General features: G+C 52.0%; 1 protein-coding gene across 2 annotated transcripts in view; it reads left to right on the top strand.

Annotated features, from left to right (window-relative positions):
- Positions 1–667: 667 nt before the first annotated feature.
- The window catches only part of LOC100122056 (protein artichoke), a 47,726-nt gene continuing 27,975 nt past the window's right edge, over positions 668–20,418 (top strand). For both annotated transcript variants that reach the window (XM_031931793.1, XM_001605609.5), the window contains exon 1: positions 668–1,942. The gene's annotated coding sequence lies outside the window, so the exon portion shown is untranslated. The remainder of the gene's footprint in view (positions 1,943–20,418) is intronic.

Raw genomic sequence — 20,418 nt, 5'->3', positions numbered from 1 at the left:
TTTCCTCTCTTTCTCTGCATCCGCTGCGCAGGACCTGCGTCTCGTCCTCGACAGATTACATCCGATGAGCCTCTGTTTGTTTGACAGTAGCCGAGCTGCTGCAGTTCGTTTGGACGAAGAGGGCAAATATATGACGTGCGACCGCGAGGGAAGGGAAAAAGCGCCGAGAGCAAAATATGCACACTGTGCCGAGCAGATGAAGAAGAGAACCAGATACGAAGAGAGAGCAAGTGTATGCTGACGACGGATAAAAAGGAGATGCGCGTCGATGCCTATACAAACGTGAGAAGCTGCCAAGTGTCTTGCGGAGAAGGTTAATTCTTGCAGTAGTAAACACTCGGATTGCATATTGCAGTGGAATAGAACGCGGCATAAACAACAGCCTCCCATATAAGTAGTAATACATCGAGGAAAGCCGAGCTCAAAGAATATCTCGAATAGGAGTGCAGGTCGAAGCAGCAGCGGTATACCTATACCTATACGCAGTAGAGAGTCAAAGGCTGCGCAAGAGAGAGAGAGAGAGAGAGAGAGAGAGAGAGAGAGAGAGAGAGAGAGAGAGAGAGAGAGAGAGAGAGAGAGCTCGTGGAGGGGCAGGGATGCTGCGTCGCGGCGCGCGCGTCCGAGCACCCCCGCAGCAGCAGCAGCAGCAGCGGGAGCGGCGCCGCTGCCCCCAGTCGTTCGCCGTCGAGCATCGAGAGAGGAGCTATATCGTACCGCCATCAGTGCGAGCCCGCACACATCTGCTGCTGTGTTGTGCGCGCGCGACGGACGTCAGTCCAGCCGGAGCACGTGTCAGTTCCGGCGCTTTGTACAGCGAGACGCAAATAGACCCCCTCCGCTACGCTCGCTCTTCCTCCTCCTCCTCCTGCTTTCGTCGCTGCGCTACTGTCTCGGCCGTCTGGAAAAAGTCGTGCGGTGCGCCAGTGACGGCCTGACTCTGCGGGCACGCGCGTCGTGCTCCGTTTTTACTCCTCTCGAGTATAACAACACACGAACGTTCATCGACTCGACTGTGCTATCGGCAGAAGTGATACGGGAGGTACATCGATATCCGAATCTTCGGCCTGCGACAAACGCGCGCAGCTGCAGCCGGGAGTGGAAGCCGCAGCCAGCGACACGACACTCCCACTCGGGAATCTGGCGGCGGTACAACGACTTCCTAATGACATCGTAAAGCTCGGCGGTGCGCGAAAAATACGGGCGGAAGCGCGCGACACATGTGCCGGCTGCGCACGCCGGGAGTCTACTTTCGGAGTCGGCGCGGCCCGCCGGCGCTGCAGCCGATCGACAATCGGCAATAACGAGCTTCCGGCTTCCGGCGAAATTCGCTCGTTCTCGCTCCGTGCGCGAACTGAGACTGCCAAGAGCCCGAAACCTCCGGCTCAGCCGCTAGGCGGAAAGTCAAAAGGAGGAAGAAAGAGCCGAGAGGGCTCGCGAGTGTCGAAGTGAGAGTGAAAAGCGCCGGCAAGTGCAATAGTCGCGAACCTTGAACTCTCCTTCTCCATATAGGCGCGCGCGTGTGCCGAGTGTGTATGTGTGATTGTGTCGCGGGCTTTGTTGCACCGACTAAGCCAGCGAGATTGCGCTCGGCTCGACTCTTTTGAGCTTGAGCAGCGGAGCCTGTGACTGACGGCGCGATAATTGAAGCCGCGGATTTCGCAGAGTGTGCAGCAGCTCGCGCGCTCAGCTGCCAAATCGCCCGACATCTATCTACAGTGCAGTGCGCGACACGAGGGAGAAATTGCCGGAGACAAAAGTGTGCATTCGAGCCTCGAGAATCAAGGGGCACTCCAGTGTTGAAGCGAGAGAGCTGTGTCGGAACGACGCCAAAGTGCTGCCGAAGATTAAGGTCGAGCTCTTGAGGGCCAACGGCCCTGGCTTTGGTCCCTTGCCTGCAACCAGTCCGACTTCATACCGCCGCTCTCTCACCCGCCGCAAATAGGTGAGTGCGCTTCCTTCGTTACTCGATGACTTAGCCGCAAAGAGCACTGCAGCCCCGCCAGACGTGTAACACACGCCGCAGCTTTTTTCTCCTCCTGTCTCTATAGCAGTCGCTCTTCTTATCATTCGCTGCTCTTGTCGCGTGCGCCCGACGCGCTCGAGATTAACCGCCGGCGGCTCATTTAAATGCAGATTGCGCAAATCTGAATTCCTCTCGGATTACACGCACGTAGTGGCCCAACAGCTGCGCGCGCGGATCTGCTCGCCTGCACTGCCGCGCTCAAAGTGTATCGGCCTCTATTTTATTGTGCCGGGGGTTAAGAGAGCTTTTTAATTAATTCGGACTCTGGAAATTACGTAAAAGCTCTGCAGCGGCCTTATCGACTATGCCGAAGAGAGAACGCGCTCGCGCCCGGCGCAAGTTCAATGAGTCGGGCGAGATAAGCGCTTTTTGATCGGACGCGTGAGATAAAGCAAACTTGAATCCCGCTTCCATTGTGATAAAATACTACTGCACGATTCAATAATGCATGTATACGTGTACCGCAGCGCCTGCACGTACGCGCGCACGGCAAAGTGCTCCTGGCGAGAATCAGCCCCTGCGCGCGCGGGATTTAACGATTATAAACGCCCGCGTCGACGCGTGTTTTATAAGACCTGCAAGGTTGCGCGAATTGTCCGCTCGAAATAAAATTAATACGCGGGAAACATCTCGTTTTGATGATTCGCTCGCGATAATCCTACGATTTATTTGAATTTCAATAAATTCATCCGAATTAAATTCATCATCCGCTCGCGCGGGATTTTCCGGAAAAATACACGACGCGATCGCGAGCAACGTTTACACCGCTTCGAACTAGCCGGGATGTTGAATTTATTTAATTTCCACGTAAAATGTTTCAGCTGCTGAAGAACAAATTTAACTTTGACGCACCGCGCGGGTATAAAAAACGTCGGCTTTCATCCCCCGCGTATAATCGCAGCTTTAAATACACAAGGCAGCCCTTTGTGCGCGCCCTGGACGAAATAATAAGAAAGCGCGCGTGCCGCTCGCAACGAGAGTCGCGACTTTTAGGCAAAGAAGTCGCCCACAAGAAGTAGCGAAACAACCGCGCGCGCGCGCGCGAATAAGGCGCCCGAAGAGAAGAAAGAACAAGGGGAGAGCCAAAGTAATTTCAAGTCCGCGAAAGTCGCTGTATATATAAGTATGTACGTGTATACCCCTTTTATCTTTCATTTTTTAAGCGCTTCCCTCCCGTCCTCGGCCATTCCTCTTGCCGGCTCTCTCCGCTCTTCTGCAAATGATGAAAGTTTCATGGCGCGCACGCGTCATATAGGCTGCATGCGCACAGCACACACACACACACACACACGGCTGTACGCGCGGCGCGAAACCCCGGATGACTCTGAGCGGCAATAAAATATATACACCTATATATAGACGGGCGCACCGCGCGCGGGAGCTCGAGCACCCACTTTATTTTATTCCTTTAGAGCTGTCGTCTTTCTCGCGGGAGCCTCTTCGCGTATAGATATAGATATACACCGCTGACGTATATTCCGGCGATTTACGCCGATATATAAACTTTATCGGTGCCATATAGGGGGACGAAAACGCACTGCTACGCCGGCGTTATATTTTCGCGATGCGGGTGTGAGCTTATGCACGCGGATGAGCATTGTGGCACTAGCGCGCTCGCGTGTGGGAGGCAGCCAGCCAATCTGATGTATCCTCTCGAGCGATAAACGTTATTATTTAACGGGGTTTTACAAATGATCGGCCAAGCGTGTAATGCGAGCGCGTTTGATTTCACGAGCATGTACTGCTCTCGTGGGCGTGGGTGTTCGAAGGGTTTAAATGAAATTCTAGCTGTTCCGCCGGCTGGCGAATACTTTTCCGCGATTTTCTCCGAGTTCGAAGATGTACGCGCTTCTGTGTTTTACTTCTTCTTTTTCTTTCGTAATATACGCCGTATATAAGCATGGGGCTTTGATGATGTACGGCGCGTGTCGTAATCGGGCTATTAGAGCCGAGAAGGAGATGCGAGATACATAAATACACATATACTTATGGCGCTTCGCGAGAACAGCAGTAATCTCTATTATATCGTCTCGCGATGAGCCTGTACGCGGAAAGACGGATGCCCCTCTCCCCCCGGTCGAGAGCTACACATTTTTTCTTTCCTCTTGCTCGCGTTCCACTATCCCTAATTTCTAGGCGCGTGCGTGTACGCGTATGTGCGCTACTGGCTCTTTTTCCGAGAAACAGTTACGAGGCACAGATGTTTCTGCCGGCGTTACCGACTCCGCGCGCGCCGCTACTACACTGCTCTTGACGGGATGAGGAAATTAGTTTGCGGTGCGGCTATACGCGGGGGCTATATGGCATTCAAACGACTACAGCGAAAACGTCGCCCACGAGAGTTCGCGTATGTGCGTATGTGTGTCTGTGTGTGCCCGGCTGGCGTTTGCGCCTCTCTCTGCTCTGTGTGTACTTCAAACGGCGAGCAAGACACAGCGAGTCGGCGGCTCTGGGTATATTAGAAATTAGATTTCAATTTGCACGAAATGGGTCTCGTAAATTGAGACGACGCGCGCCAGCGCGCGTACATGTATACACACTCGGTTTATTGCAACTCGCCGCGTGGCGTTTACCACGCTTTTGTGTTCCTTGCTGCACGCGCGCGCGAGTAATATTGCTTTTCGAAAATCGACTCGCGGAATTTGTTTACGGTCGTCGCGCGCGTTCTCGGAAAAAAAACTATTTCAATAAACGAACTTTTATTTAACTTTCAAAGGGCTGATAAACAGAAATTATAGAGAGTCGGCCGTGCGGGTAAACAGTAAACATCGATCGACTGTAATTAGCGTTTTAACGAGTGGACACATATTAGCAAAGCTTATACATCCATGAACAAATCAAAACGTTTATCCACGTTTAACAACTTCCGATATTCATAGCTGCACGCGCTCGGCGCGACGAGCAACTTATCGATTCCCGAGCTAGCCGCACGCGCGTATCCGCGGCGAAAAAGCCCGGGAGATAATAACGGGCTTTTAATAAAACATAATGGCATAAGAGCATTAGGCCGCGTGCGTAAAGAAGAAGCTCGCATGCTACTCGAGGGCGTGACTCGCGGCCGCCGTACGCCGGTCTAAAAGCATCTCTCGCCGCGCGCGCACTTGCGCCGCGAGGGTCAACGGCGGCGTATCGCGGCCGAAGTGTGAAAAGCCTGCTGTTAACGGCGCGTCGTCTCCGTCGCGATGCTCCGTCCTTCCCCCCCTCTCCTCACAGCTCTTTACACGAAGCTCGCGTATGTATAAAAAGTTCGTTAATACCCGAGGCGCGATGCACTGCTGCTTTCTGCTATTAAAGCCCTTATCTGTTCGTTATGCGACTATAACGCGTTCGTCGATGATGACTATGGGGAAAAAAGCAGTCGGAATATATTGGCTCGCGTGTGCGCGTTGGCTTTTTGATGTGGACAGGAATTCGTCGATGTGCCTATACGAAAATCGAAACGGATCAATACGATAAGAGAAAATTTCTCACTTTCCGGAAAAGTCGACACAGCCTTTATTATTCTGCCTCCACAGGGATGGCGTCGAGCCGCATCGATAAACCGAGTCGGTGTAAATATTTAGAATCGAGAGCGGCGCACTGCATCTCGCGACTCTGTGTACGCAGGGGCGAGAAATCTGTCGCCCGCTCTCGCCCCGCGCCGCGCCAAGCCTCAACCCTTTCGAAACCAAATTGACAGAGCGTCCCTGTGATCCGAGCCTTTTCGCAATCACGTCAGCGAAAAATCCGGCGGGCGTTTCAAAGCTTCACACGGACCTCTGCTGCGCAGCGATGACGATCGATGTAGCACGAGCGCGTATTACCGGGCGTCGCTATCGATGCGCGCGAGAGCGACGAATTATCGGAGTGTACGGTCGCAGGTGCGTCGTATATGGGCTCGCGAGAGCTAGGCAGCACAATGGCATCCAGAGCTGCAAAGGAGGAAGCGGTTAGCCCGGCGAGACAGGCCCCCGGCAACGCCTACCCTTCTGCCGGCGCGCTGACCCCCTGCGCCATTAGTGCCTTGTACGCGTGGCGGCTGGAGTTATCTCCGCCGTTTGATTAACAGGGCCGCGAGCCGGTCGCGCGCGCTGGCGCTGCTTCTGACACTCCGGCCGGCACTGTTCCCTCTGTATGTATATTAAGCATCCTCGTCTCTATTATATAACCGTCGGGGCGCAGGAAGGGCGGCCGTACGAGCCCCTCTTGTATTTGGAAAATCGAATTGCGAGCGATTCTCCCATAGACTGCAGACTACTCATCTGTTCTCTCTCTCTCTCTCTCTCTCTCTCTCTCTCTCTCTCTCTCTCTCTCTCTCTCTCTCTCTCTACCACACCCCCTCGATTTTGGCTAATCGCCGCGTAAAATTCGATCGCGAATGGTCAAATTCAATTTCTTTCTCGATTGTCCGCTGCCTTTTTTATACACCCAACTCAATGAATGGTAATTTTCGAATTTCGCAAAAAGGCACGACATTAAAAGGTATAAATTTCGAGGCCAAAACCAGAGTACATTTTCAATTCCGAGACGAGCATCGCATGTATTTACGGAAAAAGTCCTCCGAAGGCACTCTCCGTGCACGCGCCGGAGTCGTTCAAACATCAACATCGGACTCCCTGGAAAACTTTATTAAGTGGCATTCAATGGAATGAAAAGAAAACTTGCCGTGTGCTGGGCGCATGGCTCGGGAAATCTTTGTGTGTGTATTATCGCTCTGTATTCAAGCGCGCCGTACATACACGCTATATACTCTCGACGGCGGAAAAACAAGGAGCGAAAAACTTGGCGGAAGATAAGCAAGAGTGATACAAAGCCATTACTCTAAATACGCGAGTTTACGCTCCCGCGAACTTTTACGAACTTTAACAAATCAAATCTTTTTTTATCCATGCGCCGCTCGCGGAGATAGATTTACCGATAACAGTCCCACAGCGCCGCGCTGCGAACAAAATGAAGTATATAAATATCAAAGAGCTTTCGAGTTAACTTTTTAGATTCAAAAAGAGCACCAAGTTATGGCCGCATAAAAATGTCACGAGCCACCGCGAAACGTCAGCGAAGAACAAAAACTTTTGCGCGAAACACAGCCGCAGTGTCCGTATACTATACAGGTATATACCCGTATACAGCGTTGTTGCCGCAGCAACGGTGTGTTCGCGTTTCCAGCGCATGCATACGTGATAAATATACAGGCGCGCGCGCGCGCGGGCGACGAGTGGCGAGTGGGAGCTTTCTCGTTTTTCCCAGTCAACAGGCTAATCTCATTGTCGATAGGTCGATATAACGAGTGCACGTGGAAACGTCCGTTCCATCCATACACAATTTCGAGTATACATACGCTGAAAAAAAACAAGGAATTTTTAGATTCCGAAAAAACACAAATATACCACAGAAAAAGCTCTCTTAATGGCAGCGTAGCGCGTGAGCGCGAACGAGAGCGTATTTAAAGATCATAATGGATTTCTTCTGGAAAAACGACTAAGCTTCGAGGAAGAAGAGGCGCGTCGAGATTTTTTGCGGAGCGACGTCCCGGCAGGCAGGAAAAACGCGCGGAGTGTCGTAACATGCACAGAGAACGCGGAAAATAACAAAGTGCGCCGCTCGCTGATTTTGATGGATCGACCGAGCGCGAAATTCTTTATATAGCAGACCCCATGGATTCCAAGGCGACGACGGCTGCTCTCTCTCTCTCTCTCTCTCTCTCTCTCTCTCTCTCTCTCTCTCTCTCTCATTGACCAGCCCATCGTAGCAAAGTTTTTCCAAGAGGCTGTCGTCGATGCGGTAACGGATGTTTCCCAGAGTCATCGGGGGCTATACGCATGCGCCCGGTTATCAGCGTGTAATTGATGGATCGTCGCGCATATATTATGACACGCTCGACTGATACTTCGCTGATGACGAGATTAAGAGCTGCTCGTATACGTCTCGGCGAGAAGAATTTGCACCGTCGAGATTCCCGCGGCTAAACTATTTTATTGTCGCGTTAGCGCAGGCGCGTAATGCACACGGGTACTTCCGCACTTGGCTCTTGGAGACGTTTTTATCGTCCCCTCGCGCGCGGAACTGCTTTATATACGCCTCGAGCTCTCGCGCGAGGTAATTTCTGCGGAGAAATCGCCGGCGTATCTTGGAAAACTCTCGAAAAATGTTTCACAGCGCGCGCGCGCGATTTTACAAAGTTGAAGCGCGAAAAAAAGCTTCGACGGAAACGCGAACCAGCAGCAGCGGCCTGAGCCATTATTCGACCGAGGACATCAATTCCGTTTGGAATAATTTGCATGTCTGCGAAGTTCATACACGCCCGTAAGTTGTTCCCGACCGTATTATCCGCTGAGTGGCAATATGCACGGCTAACAAGGAAATCCGTTTAGCCAAACTCATGACAGATGGGATTCAAAATACGCGTGCGCGCGCCGCATTATATTTTTATCTTTCCCTCTATCATCATGTAAATTTTCTCTCCCGCCGCAACTCCGAGGAGAAAAGTACCGCGAGTTTATCGGCAGTCGCAACCGACTGCAGAGGTATTAGAACGCTGCGAATCACCAATTCAAATGTATTCAATTCCTCGACGTCCCCCGCCGCCGCAAGAAAGAACTCGTTGTGTGCGTACAGCATTAGGACGTTGATAATTTCCCAGCCCTCGAACGCGCGCGTCAAATTTCCGCGTCGAGAGAGAAAATCTCAAAGCTAGTCGAGCGCGTAAATATATAACGAGCTAGCGCAGGCGGCCCGAAATCCCCTCATAATGAACCTGCACGCTTGCGGCTAATTAGCATGATTGCCAGCGCGAGCAGGGGCGCGTTCCGTAGGCGGCGATTCTCTGGCAATTACGACTTTAATTACAGCATTTCGTCCGCGCCGCTGTCTAGGCTCGTCCAGCCGAAAATCAGCAAGGTGCGAACTGACGCGGGGAGCCTCAAATTGCTTGAAAAACTCGCTAATAGCCGCGCGCGCGCGCGTCTTATTCGGCCGTCATTGTCTCCTCGGCTTAATTATGCTCCGTTAATTCAGCGGCCTCGGCGCCTCGCGGGCGCACTTTTCGCGCGTCGAAGAGATTTCACGAGGGAGTTTACGAGCATCCGTTCCGCTAACTTTTATTAGAAAAGTTCAAGGCGTCATATCGGATTATGCAGACAATGATCTCGTTCGATGAGCCGCGAAGAGACGGCTATCGTAACTCTTTGTCACAGGGCACGTGCGCGCGAGTATAAAGGCGTTATTTTGCGCCCTGCTTCGGCTTACGTCGGATCGTTCGCGATAAAAGCTTCGCGAGCGATCGCTCGAGTGATTCCGTTCTTTCTTTTTTTATGGACTCGGCTGTATATATATGCGAGATCCCGAGTAGATGGCTCCCGAATCTATTAGTGTTATTTATGCGTTGCCTTCCATTAACAGGGTATTAATTGTGTGGAGTTATGAGCATCGGTCGACGGGGGCTAATCGTTTTCTCAGTGTATAATAATGTCGATAGGATTCCGGTGATACGTTTCCACGCCTTCTTGTCGGAGATCGTATCTAGCCCTGTTAAATCGTCAAATATGTTCCTCGGTAAAGGCTCACCGGATTGATGTGCAGCTGCGATCGCCTACATCTACTTTAACAGGATGCGCGGCATCGGACGGATCAACACTGGATCAGCGACAGAGGCCGGTTTTGATTGGTTGCGCGCGCTGGACTACTACTCCCTGTGTGTGTGTGCCTACCTACCTACATCCAGTTTAGAGTCGTTAGATCGTACACATACTGCAGCCTCGGCGCGTTATTGAGAAAGGGCAATAAGAAAAGCGACGAGGGACGTCTGTCTTTTTCACGAGATGTGAAAACGCGATTGGCAATCTACACGCTCTATATGCGCATACAATATTGACTTATAATTTGCCTCTACGCGTTTGCGCGGTAATGATATTCCATCCGCATATATCCGAATTAAAGTAATTTATCGATAATCCTCTGCAAAGGTAAATAAGCGCGAACGCGTGACATGCAACATCAAACGGTCGAATCTAACGCAATCGGTCGATGTAACTGTCGCAGCGAATCCCGGCGAACATCTGTAACGCTCCTCCCTAAAGCTCTGCAGCCGAATCAGCAGCTTTTGGCCGAGCTGTTTTCTCAAACTCGCGGCGCTCGGTTTAACGCGCATGTAGACGAGCGATAAATCGGTCCGGCGACCATTCACATTCGAAACAATTACGGAGCCGCTGCTCTCCCAGCAATTTTTGCCCGAGCCTAGAGCCCGATCCCCCTCGATTCGGCGCAGGCGGGCGCATTCACTGCAGCGCTGCAAAAAGGCCACTGCTACAGCATATACGCAGCGTCGGGCGTAAACATCGCTGCCGCACGAGAGTAGAGGGTGGCTTCCTAAATTTAGCTCTTCCCGCTCGATAATCCGCGGCTGCAGCCTCCGTCTCTGTGTGCGTATGCGTGTGCGTGGGCGTCGCGTCAGCGCGATGGCCAAACGAAATTCCAATTAACCGGATAGCCGCGCTCTGCCGGGCGTTTTGAAACTCGTTTAATTCATCGGTAAACAGGTCGATGGCTCGTCTCGTCCCGTGCGGCGAAAAACAGCGAGAAATAAAAGCTTCCGGCGCTCGCGAATCGTTAGCGCGCTTTATGTACAGGCGAGCAAACAGGGCCCGGAGAAGAGTATACAGCGAGTAGACACGCGCGCCGCTGCAGCGCTGTAAATATTCGTCGAGGCTTTGATAGATTACGCCGCTGGATTTACGACGCGTTGATTGAATCGAGGGGGGAGGGGGTTTACAGAGGGCGTGCGAGCTCTCTCTCTCTCTCTCTCTCTCTCTCTCTCTCGCTCGCTCGATGCACATAGCGCGCGAGCGGCCTATAACACATACAGAGTTAAGGTCGGCCCGAGAGAGACAGAGGAGAGAGGGATGAGATTGCGTTCCGACCGCAAGCTAGATTTATAGACAGCGGCGGCGGCTGCGTTCTTCGAGTTACGCGATCCCGAGGAGAAGTTTGCGTGCTCTATGCTACGGGCACGATGATGAGGCGCGGCGGCCCTCCGGAGTTCTCAGCTCCTGCACTTTAATCGTCGACTATACTACTGACAACTTCTCCGGCCTCTATCGCTCCTGCTCAACTTTGAGTTTCAGAGCCTTCTCCGAGCTCGTGGCGCAGCAGTCTGCCAATTAATTTTACAACCTTCGTCTCTTCACCCTTTGCTCCGCTTTTATTATATCCACCGCGCTCGCTATGTACAGCCTATTAATAAGGCCGAATTTTGTCTCCGCAGCTGCAGTAGCGCTGCACGACTTTCCGGAGGCTTTGACTAACCGGTGCATGAGTAAGCTTCTTGGAGGATTCGGTGTGCTGAATCAACTTTGATTCAATGTGCCCAATTTGGCGCGTGTGTCTTTGATGGCGCGATGTGAATTAAGCCTCGAGAATTTCACTTTTCCAACAGAAGAGGCAAAATTAACCGCTTTACGGAGTATAGAGTGAGAGAAGAGGACGCGTGGCATCTTCGCATTTCCTCGTGCAGCGTGTGCTCGTACACGTCGAATACGGCGCGTCGCGCTAATTTTAGCTTGATGTGCCGCCGCCGAAGTCGTCGTCGTCGTCGTATAGCCGACGGCGACTTTTTTCGGATCGCTCGGAAGTTTACGTGCCGACCTAAGTGATATTCGGAAGGCCTCGCTTGGCTCGCTTGATGTTTTCGTTTACTTTGAATATTACGCGTACATGTAAGGTCACAGACACGCGGCACAATTAATTGCTATCGACTCAATTACAAGAGAACAAAGGTACATTATTCAGCGAGAATTCAAGGTAACACGCAGGAGAGAAATGTACAGCGCCGACATAATTATAGACCGTGTTTTGCATATAAACACGGCTGCGGCTCGAATATTCGGAAGAACGGGGAATTGGCCGAAATATTCGAGTTTCAGAAAGCTAAATATCACGTACACGCGAGGGGCTACTCAAAAAGAGCGCGAAAATAGAAGCTTTCAAGCGAGTCAAAGATAATATTTACAAAAAAGCGCGCCGGTGGCTGCTGGCCTTTTTCCGCAGAATTCACGCCCAATCGAGCATATCCCCCTTCCGATACCGCACGACGGCGGCGGGGAAATCTCCCGAGGAAAATTCATCTTTTGTCCGCTGTTAGCCTCCACACGCGCGAACAAACTTCCACTTCGCGAGACATGAGAATAGTTTAACATAAATTTCAGCGGCCGGAGGCTGAAGAAATTTTCGCAGTCAGCGAAAGTTGGGCAAAAGTGTCGTTGTAACGGAAGCTGCAGAGCGCAGGGAGCCGGGAGAGAGAGAGAGAGAGAGATCCTTTCAGGATAAGAGCCGTGTCGAATAAGCAATTAAAAGTTGGAAGTTTCGGTCAAAGCTCGAGAGTTAAAGCACGCCGGCATCGGACACAAAGAGTGACACGGGCAATAAAAGACCGAGAGAGAGAGAGGGGGAGTGATTGACGAGTCACGGTGAGAAGACACTATCGCGCGCGCGTTCTCGACCGTTTCGATTCACGCGGAATCCATTATTTGCCGGACACCCGACGGCCTTTTTCCGACCCTTTTCCGATCGCCCCCCTCGATTCTGTATGCAGAGAGCGAGAGAGAGAGTAAGGAATTCCAGGACAATTAGAGCATCGCGCCGATAAACCTAATTAAGCAATCGAGCTAATTGAATGTTCTTACGCGGACGCTCGGGCTCTCTCTACGCGGCGCACACGACACACACACGCACACGAATTTCTTCTGCGCGAGAGGAGAGTAATTCCATTCGATTCCGTTAGTGCATCTGTGACGACGCGTATCTGCTGGCCTGCGTTTCTCTATGTGTCCTTTTATAGCCGGGCGTCGTCGAGTGGAGCGTGAAAATAAAAAACAAGCGCGATGATTCAATTTTTTCGTTCAACGCCGCGCGCGAGTCGAGCCAACGGCGCGGAATGAATTGCTCCGATGAAATCATAATTCGCGGCTTTGGAGAAGCACCGGCGAGAGCGTGCGATCAACGGCGGTTATTTGCAGTGCATTGCTTTTAACAAAAGAGAAGATCCTTTGAAAGGAGCTTGCCCTGACTTCGTTTAATGCAGCTCGGCTTTTTTTCAATATTCTTTATTATAAAACGCCGCCCGGCTCAATCAAGCGGCCAGGAGCCGCGACGGAAAGAAATTTCATTAAAGTCCCGGCGCTCCTTTTTTACTTCAGCCCCTCCCCTCCCCTCAGCAGCAGCTATATCCCCAACGCGGGCGACGAGGTGTGCAGCGCAGCAGCAGCAGCAGCCCCCGAGAAAAAGAGAATGTTATACGAAGCCGGCTAAACTAACTGGGCTCGCGTTGAGGCACGAGAGGTAAAGCAAAGTAAGAGAACTCAATTTTTTCTTTGCCCAACTTTCCAACTATCGCGGACTTCCCTCTCGGCCTGACTTTTGCCACTCTCAAGTCAGTGTATACATACCTGTGGACGAGGAGTCGTGGCGCGGTCGTGACGACACGATCTCTCCCGTCTCTCTTTCTCTCTCGGCCGCATCAGCTCTTCCGGCAACCGCGGCAGTTAACAAGTTTACTTTTCGCCGGAGAGAACATCCCCCCGCGCGATATCGCACCCCCCGCGAGTACCTGGATATCCCGTATCCCAGCGGCGCGACTTGAATGAGGAGAGTCCGCCCCTGTGCACAGGAAGAAAAACAACAAAAGGAAAATGAGACGCTGCGGCGGAAAGTTCTCATTGCGCGAGAGAGGGAATGCCAGTTTTAGCTGCGCGTACGTGTGCGAGTATACATATAGATATTAGAAGCTGTACAGCGGGATAACGCGTGTAAAAATTTTTATGAGCCGGATCGGGCTCGGCGGCGGCGGACTACGTGCAGTAACTCCGCTCTCTGCCACGGCGCTGCCGCTCTGTCGGCTTAATAACCTCGGCGTGACAACGATATTTTAGTATAAAAATTTTAATAAAGCTCTCGCTTCTCGGGGCACATAATTCAGTGCGGCGCTTCCGCCTCTGGGAGCAGTGTATACTTTTAATACACGGAATTTCTCCTATAAGCCTTTTTTCCCTTTTTTTCTCTCGTCTCTCTTCTGCAGCAGTCTCCACGTATGCGGGTCAAGCGGATTCTCATGCTAAAATTCCGAGTATTTATCAGGGCGGCGTCCGCCCCGTCAAGAAAAAGGACATCGATTCGGAGTAATAAAACCTACTTACCTATAAAATGACTCGGAGCCATTCCAAATCGCTCTATCCTGCAGGGAGCGACGCCAAGTCGATAAAAATAAAAAAAAAAATCATTCCTGCATGTACGAGCTCTCTCTCTCTCTCTCTCTTTCTCTCTCTCTCTCTCTCTCTCTCTTATCGGCAGTAAAATCAAAAACAAAATGTGCCGACAAAATCGGTCATACAGAGTTGGCTGTCAGTTATATAAATACGTCCGGCGACTGTATGCGAAATTCCGCGTATTCACGTAACGATACAGACGCGGAGAGAGAGAGAGAGAGAGAGAGAGAGAGAGAGAGAGAGTTGCGGCGGCACACGTGAAAGATAGCTGCGGACGGAAGTGCAGTCACGGCCGAGGCAGGAAAGGCATCGGGGGGAGAAGCGGGTGCCGAGAATTCTATGAAAGTGGGCATCAGAGTCTACCCATCCACGCGCGAGCGTCGCGCCGAGGATAACTAAGTAGGCTCCTGATGCTGCAGCGCTGCGCGAAACTCCAAGAGTAAACTGGCAAAGTTTGCCCTCGCGGTCCCCTGTCCCCCCTCCAACTAGCTCTTTCGGGTCACGACTCTCCCGAAGACGGACAGCGCGCCGCGCATGTATTATGTACCCCCGCGACAATAAAGCGACAACGAACGCAAGCTCGGCCAGACCATTGCCTCCCGGTGTTGATGTACACGGTACAGGAATACTGTGTAGCTCGTTGGGAGCCTCACGGGGGTGCACCGGTCTCTCCGGGCTCGGTATATAGGGGCCTGAATTTCGCAACACACCCGCCGGGCTGTTTGCTCGCGATACGTGCATATATAGACGATATAGTCAGCTTGTCTTATATTGTTAGTCTTCGGGAGTATAACGCGCGCCTCTTTCGCGTTATCGCAAGCACACACACGTTACGCCGAGAATTATAGTCGGTGTGACTTATCGAGATGATCTGCGTACCGTAGGCGATGCATGCCGGCGACGCTAATTATGTGTATTTGTGTGCACACGCTCGCGCGACAGTCTCGCGTCATTGGCTCCCTTGACAGCTTCCCTCGAGCAGGGCAGCAGGCCACGGAGCTTGTTTATCGAAGCGCGCCTTAAATCTCCGGTTTTAGAGCCGCTGTCGAATTTCGGGACTATTAACGTCGGAAGAGGTAAATAAATGATAAATAATTCCGTTCCCCTTGCTCAGCTCTCTCACAATGTAATTAGTTACATGCGTCGACGCTGTTTTTCTTTTCCGATCTCAACCTGCGTATAGAGAGCGCTTCGGCGTACGTCGCAGGCGGTCATCGGATTCCAGCCGAAAATCCGGTCGAGTCTCGAGAAAAAGTAAAAGAGCCGCAGGCTGCCGCGCTGCATCTGGAAAGAAACGAGAGATTCCACTCGCGCGCGGACTGGAGGGAGGGAGGGGGGCTAAAAGGCCTATAAATAAAGGCCGGGGCCCTTTTTGCACGGGGCGACGGCGCAGCAGCGCTTGCAGCTTGCACCGGTTAAAAATAAAGCCCGCGCAAGACTACACACCGCCGCACGCGTTTCCTCTCTTTCTCTCTCTCTCTCTCTCTCTCTCTCTCTCTCTCTCTCACTCGAGGCTGCTGCGGCGTTGCAGTCGCTCGCTCGCGCGCGCGATTCCACCGCGCGCATACGTGCACCTTTATGGAGGGAAAGCGTGAATAGCAGTCGAGTTCCATGAAGCCGCGCTCTTCTATGAATATCCTCGCGCTCTTGCGGAGAGGGAGACGAGTTACGCGCGCGACGTGCACTCTCTCCGAGGGCAGTGCACTCGTCCCGGCCGTATATATAAGCCGCGGAGCTTAGCGACGAAAAATACAAGAGCCGGCGGAGAAAATTACATCTGGAGAGAGAGAGAGAAAGAGACCTGTCCATGTGCGGACCCTCTTTCTGCATGCGTGTGCGCGCGGCTGAAGAGCCGTACCGTGTAGCGTCGTCCCTCTCTCTCTCTCTGGCACAGCTATCTCAGCAAGGACCGCTGAGAAATGGACAGTACTTTCTTTTGTCGGAGCCGCCTCGGCCTTTTTGCTTCGGTCTTGTTACGCGATGAATGGGGGACAATTTTTAGCGGATTTTTATCACCCACCCCCTCGACAAAGGGAATAATTCCCGCAAGCTCGCGTATAACGTCGTTATTCTATACGTGCGTTCCTGCTTCGTTTGTACGTATATTACGCGCAGTGATGAGCCTCCCACGGAATACAAACAAATACATATCCACGGGAAATCCTAATTGAATATACCGTATACGCGTACGCTGCGAATATAATAAGAGTATACGCCGACGTGTCCCTTCAAAGGATGTCGATTTCAAAGCCCTGTATCCGAAGCACTGCTTTTCACATATTTTTTACAAATGACGCCCGCGCGCGCGACGAGTATAATTGTCGTCCACTAATACGCTCCTCGACGTGTGCACGTCGCTTCATTATTGAAAGCCCGCTTTCGCGGATAAAAATTGCCATCGGCGTCAAGGGGGCGCTCGCGCGAGCGAGCACTGCGTGCATCTGGCAGGCTCGTCGACTAACGAAGACGAGTGGCTGAATAATCAGCGCTTATTATTCCAATTCAAATATTACATTGGACGTTATTGGCTGCCGCGAAAATACGCGCTCGATTCGCTCGTGCAGCAATTACCTCGGATGCACGAAGAATACAGCGCGTTGCCGTTTTTTTCCCAGTACAACCGGCGGAGAGCGCCCAGCTTTCGTCGATAGTATTTATTTCTTTCTCGATTATTAACGATTTATCGCTCCGCTCGAGCTGCATGTTAATAAGAGCGACGCTTGGATGAATGAAAAATACGAAAAGCGCAGGGGAAAAAAACGGCTGCCGCGCACGGCGCCGCCTCATGAATAATTCAAGCGCAAAAATTCGGCGACAGTTGCCGAAAAACCCGCTCTCGATAGCGCCGAATATTTTTTTCGCCTCCGTGAGAATTATGCGATCGCATCAAGTTTTTCGGCAAGGATTGGAGGACCGGCGGATTAGCTGATCCTTTAATTCGCGTCAAGCCAACGCGGAGAGAGAGCGAGATCGCCACGATCCCAAGGCGCCGAGTTCATCGCCCCCGCGAAAGGCCGGGCAGCGCCACGTTTTTGCCAACTCGGAAAGAGAGAGGGGGAGAGAGTGGAAAGCTCGAGGAAGTTTTGCAGCTGAAACATCGCGCGCGGCGAGAGAGTGTATGCTAATTAATAGGAGCCCGACGATTGTAAGCACAGCCGACGCCCGCGCCACTGCCCTCGGGAAATTGGAAAGGCGACGGCGGCACGCGCGCGTTAACTCGACTGCGGCTCGGCGTCGCTGAGCTTGCGGATGGTTGTATACCGTTCGCCGTTTCTTAGTCGGGTTACTGCGGGGGTACTTTCTGCGCAGCTGCCGCGCGCGGGCCAATTAAGGGAAATTGTGCTCGCGTGCGCAAAGGAGCCCGAAAAACCGGGCGCGCAAAATGCTCCACAGGATGCGACGACTTCAGTCCGGACAATGATCCACTCGGGGAAATACGGCCCTCCGCGAACCGAGGCATAAATGAAAGGTCTTATTATTATATATACATGTACCGGCGGCTCGCTCTCCGCGACTACTTCCTCCTCCAGATATATAGGTATTAGCGCAAAGGAGTCGCGCCGGTGCCCAAAGCAAAGTAGTCGACGACAACGACGGTGACGAGCCTGAAAGAGACGAGGACTTTAATAACCATAGCGGGAGGAGAACGGGAGCAAGCCTGGCTCGGTCAAAGGCGAAACGGGCGCGCGAGTCTACCCGCGGGGGAGGCTATAGCTGCGCCGCGAGACGCAACCGGAATTTCAACGAGCAGCGGAGAAACGAAAGTCACTCCCTTTCACAAACTCCCTTCGAGCTATACGCGTACCTGCTTTCTTCGTGATTCTCCGCGCAGAGCTGTATAGGTATAGAGTGCACCCGGCGCGCGATTAAATCGAACTTTCAGACGAAAATTGCCGAGCCGATGTGCGATTGATTTATTGAGACGAATCTAGCGAACTGCGAATACAGCGGCGACACTGTGCAATGCAAATACAGCTCTCCGAATGAAATACTTCATCGTTATCGCGCGTGCCCGACGCGATCGCTCCGTAAGTAATCGCAGCTGTACTTCTGCAATATCCTAATGGACGGATCGGACTAAGTACAAGAGAGGATATGAATTTTCATTACTCTCTTTTGCTCTCTACCCTCGCAGCGGAGTAGAGGAAATCGCCTGGGAACTCAAAAGCTGCCGACGAGGATTTACTTGAAAATCTTAAGCGCCCCTTACAAACTAAAATCTACCCCTGCACAAGGCACTTTTCATCGCGCAGCTATTCGCTCGCCGTAATCTCGAATCGTTCGATATCGGTTCGCTGCCTCTCTCGCGAAAACAATCAATACGAGCATATACATCCAGGCCCCGCGAGTATCCGCGTATAGAGCGACCTGCTGTTCGAGCGAATTCATGCGGCTGAGATGGGCTGAGCGCCTCGGCACAATAAACGACATTATCCATTCGACTGTCTTGTTTTCCGCGCTCCTTTGTCTTCTTCTGCTCCTCCTTCCCCATTCCCTCTCCTCCGTCGCGACGACGACGACGTCGACGGAAAGTTAGCGCGCCGTTCCGCCGCGGGCCATAAATATTAAAATTTCAATCGACCTCGACGAAACGTTATCTATATATACATGCACCTCGCTCACTCTCTGCAGCTCCAACGCGAATTCCGTATAGCCTTTGCGCGTCTATGCCAAAAAGTGGATTCCCCAGGCGCCATTTCGAATTCGATCGAGAGATTTCCCTGCGCGTTCCTCCTTGATTCGCAAAGTGTGAATTTTTATCCACGGATCCGGCTCGTCCTGCATACCCGCGTATCGTAATCCACTCGAGTCGCGCGAAGCGTTTATAAAATTTCCCGAGCAGAAGAAGAGATTTAAAGTTTACAGTGGTACGCGGGCGGGCGAGCATTAAACATAAAAGCGGCGCTCGTAAAACCATCGGCCAGGCTGATCTATTTAACGGGGGATGAAAGGGGCAACAGTTTGCGCTCGCATTTTTCAGCCTCTATTTTTTTTTTTTTAACTCCGCGAGTTCTATGCATACAGCGGGGAGGCGAATTCGTGCCATTCTTTTCCTCTATAGCGTCCGTGTCCCTTTCAAAATTGTGTATACCCGCGCGTTCTTTTTTGTTTTATGGTGGAAGTTCGAGAGAGAGAGAGAGAAAGAGAGAGAGAGAGAGAGAGAGAGAGAGAGAGAGAGAGAGGGCAGTAGTTTGCAGCGAGCGATGGAAGGGACTAAGCTCGCTTCAGTTTCGTCAGCACTTTGACCCAATTTTTTTATGCTCGCTCGACTCTCTCTCTCTCTGCTGCTCTGTACCTTTCGCCGCCCTATGCGTATGTGTTCGTGTATGTGCGCGTACACACATCGACGCGGTATCGAACTGCGGGAGAGGGTCGCGCCGCGTGAATGCATGCGGCTATTGGCTGGCAAAGACGAAAGCTTCGGGGTAAAAAGACACGCGGCTGGAGCCAATAATTCGCTTCGTGCGTTATTGCTCGTTGGCTGAAAACACTTGCTTTTAATGAAAGTCTCGCTCGGTTTCGACGCTCGCTCCAGTGAAATTTAACGTTCGAATAAAAACCAAAGCCGACGAAAGACGAAGAAGAAGAAGTAAAGCTGCGCTGCATAAGAAAAGTCCGCGAACAGTTTCTCACTGGAAAACCGATAATGAAAAGTATCAAGACCGAGTCCTTTTTTTACAAGCTTCGTCTCTACGCGCTTTTATTGCGAAACTAACTTGCCGCGCGCGGATAAATATAGCTTTTCTCGCGTCCAATCGCCATCAAGAGTCGCGCGCGCTGCAGGGTTGTGTAACGAATCGGTACAAAATAAAAACTCGATTCGATTGAAAATTCCGACGAGACCATATATATGCTATATATCGTCAAGCCCGCGCGCACGTATGGCTCTCAAGAACAGTTAATAGGAGCTCGACCACTTGGTTTCATAAGCGCGAGCTTCCCATTAGAGCGCGACTCGGCTCGTATCAGCAGCCGCTAGCGGCGACGGCACGTACTAGCTCGTCGCCGGCATCCGACCCTACGTAGCGAATCCCTCGCTGATGCGCGCGGCCGTACGTGTTCAGCTGCAGCAGCGCGGCCGATAGCGACTCACCCGTTGTATTTCGCGCGTGTGCAGCTAGAAGTGACCTTTGTCAACATGCTCGACCATTAGTGCGTTGC

This window comes from Nasonia vitripennis, chromosome 5 (genome assembly GCF_009193385.2).
Source record: "Nasonia vitripennis strain AsymCx chromosome 5, Nvit_psr_1.1, whole genome shotgun sequence".
Lineage (NCBI taxonomy): Eukaryota > Metazoa > Arthropoda > Insecta > Hymenoptera > Pteromalidae > Nasonia > Nasonia vitripennis.
This window is presented reverse-complemented; position numbering and strand designations above follow the sequence as displayed.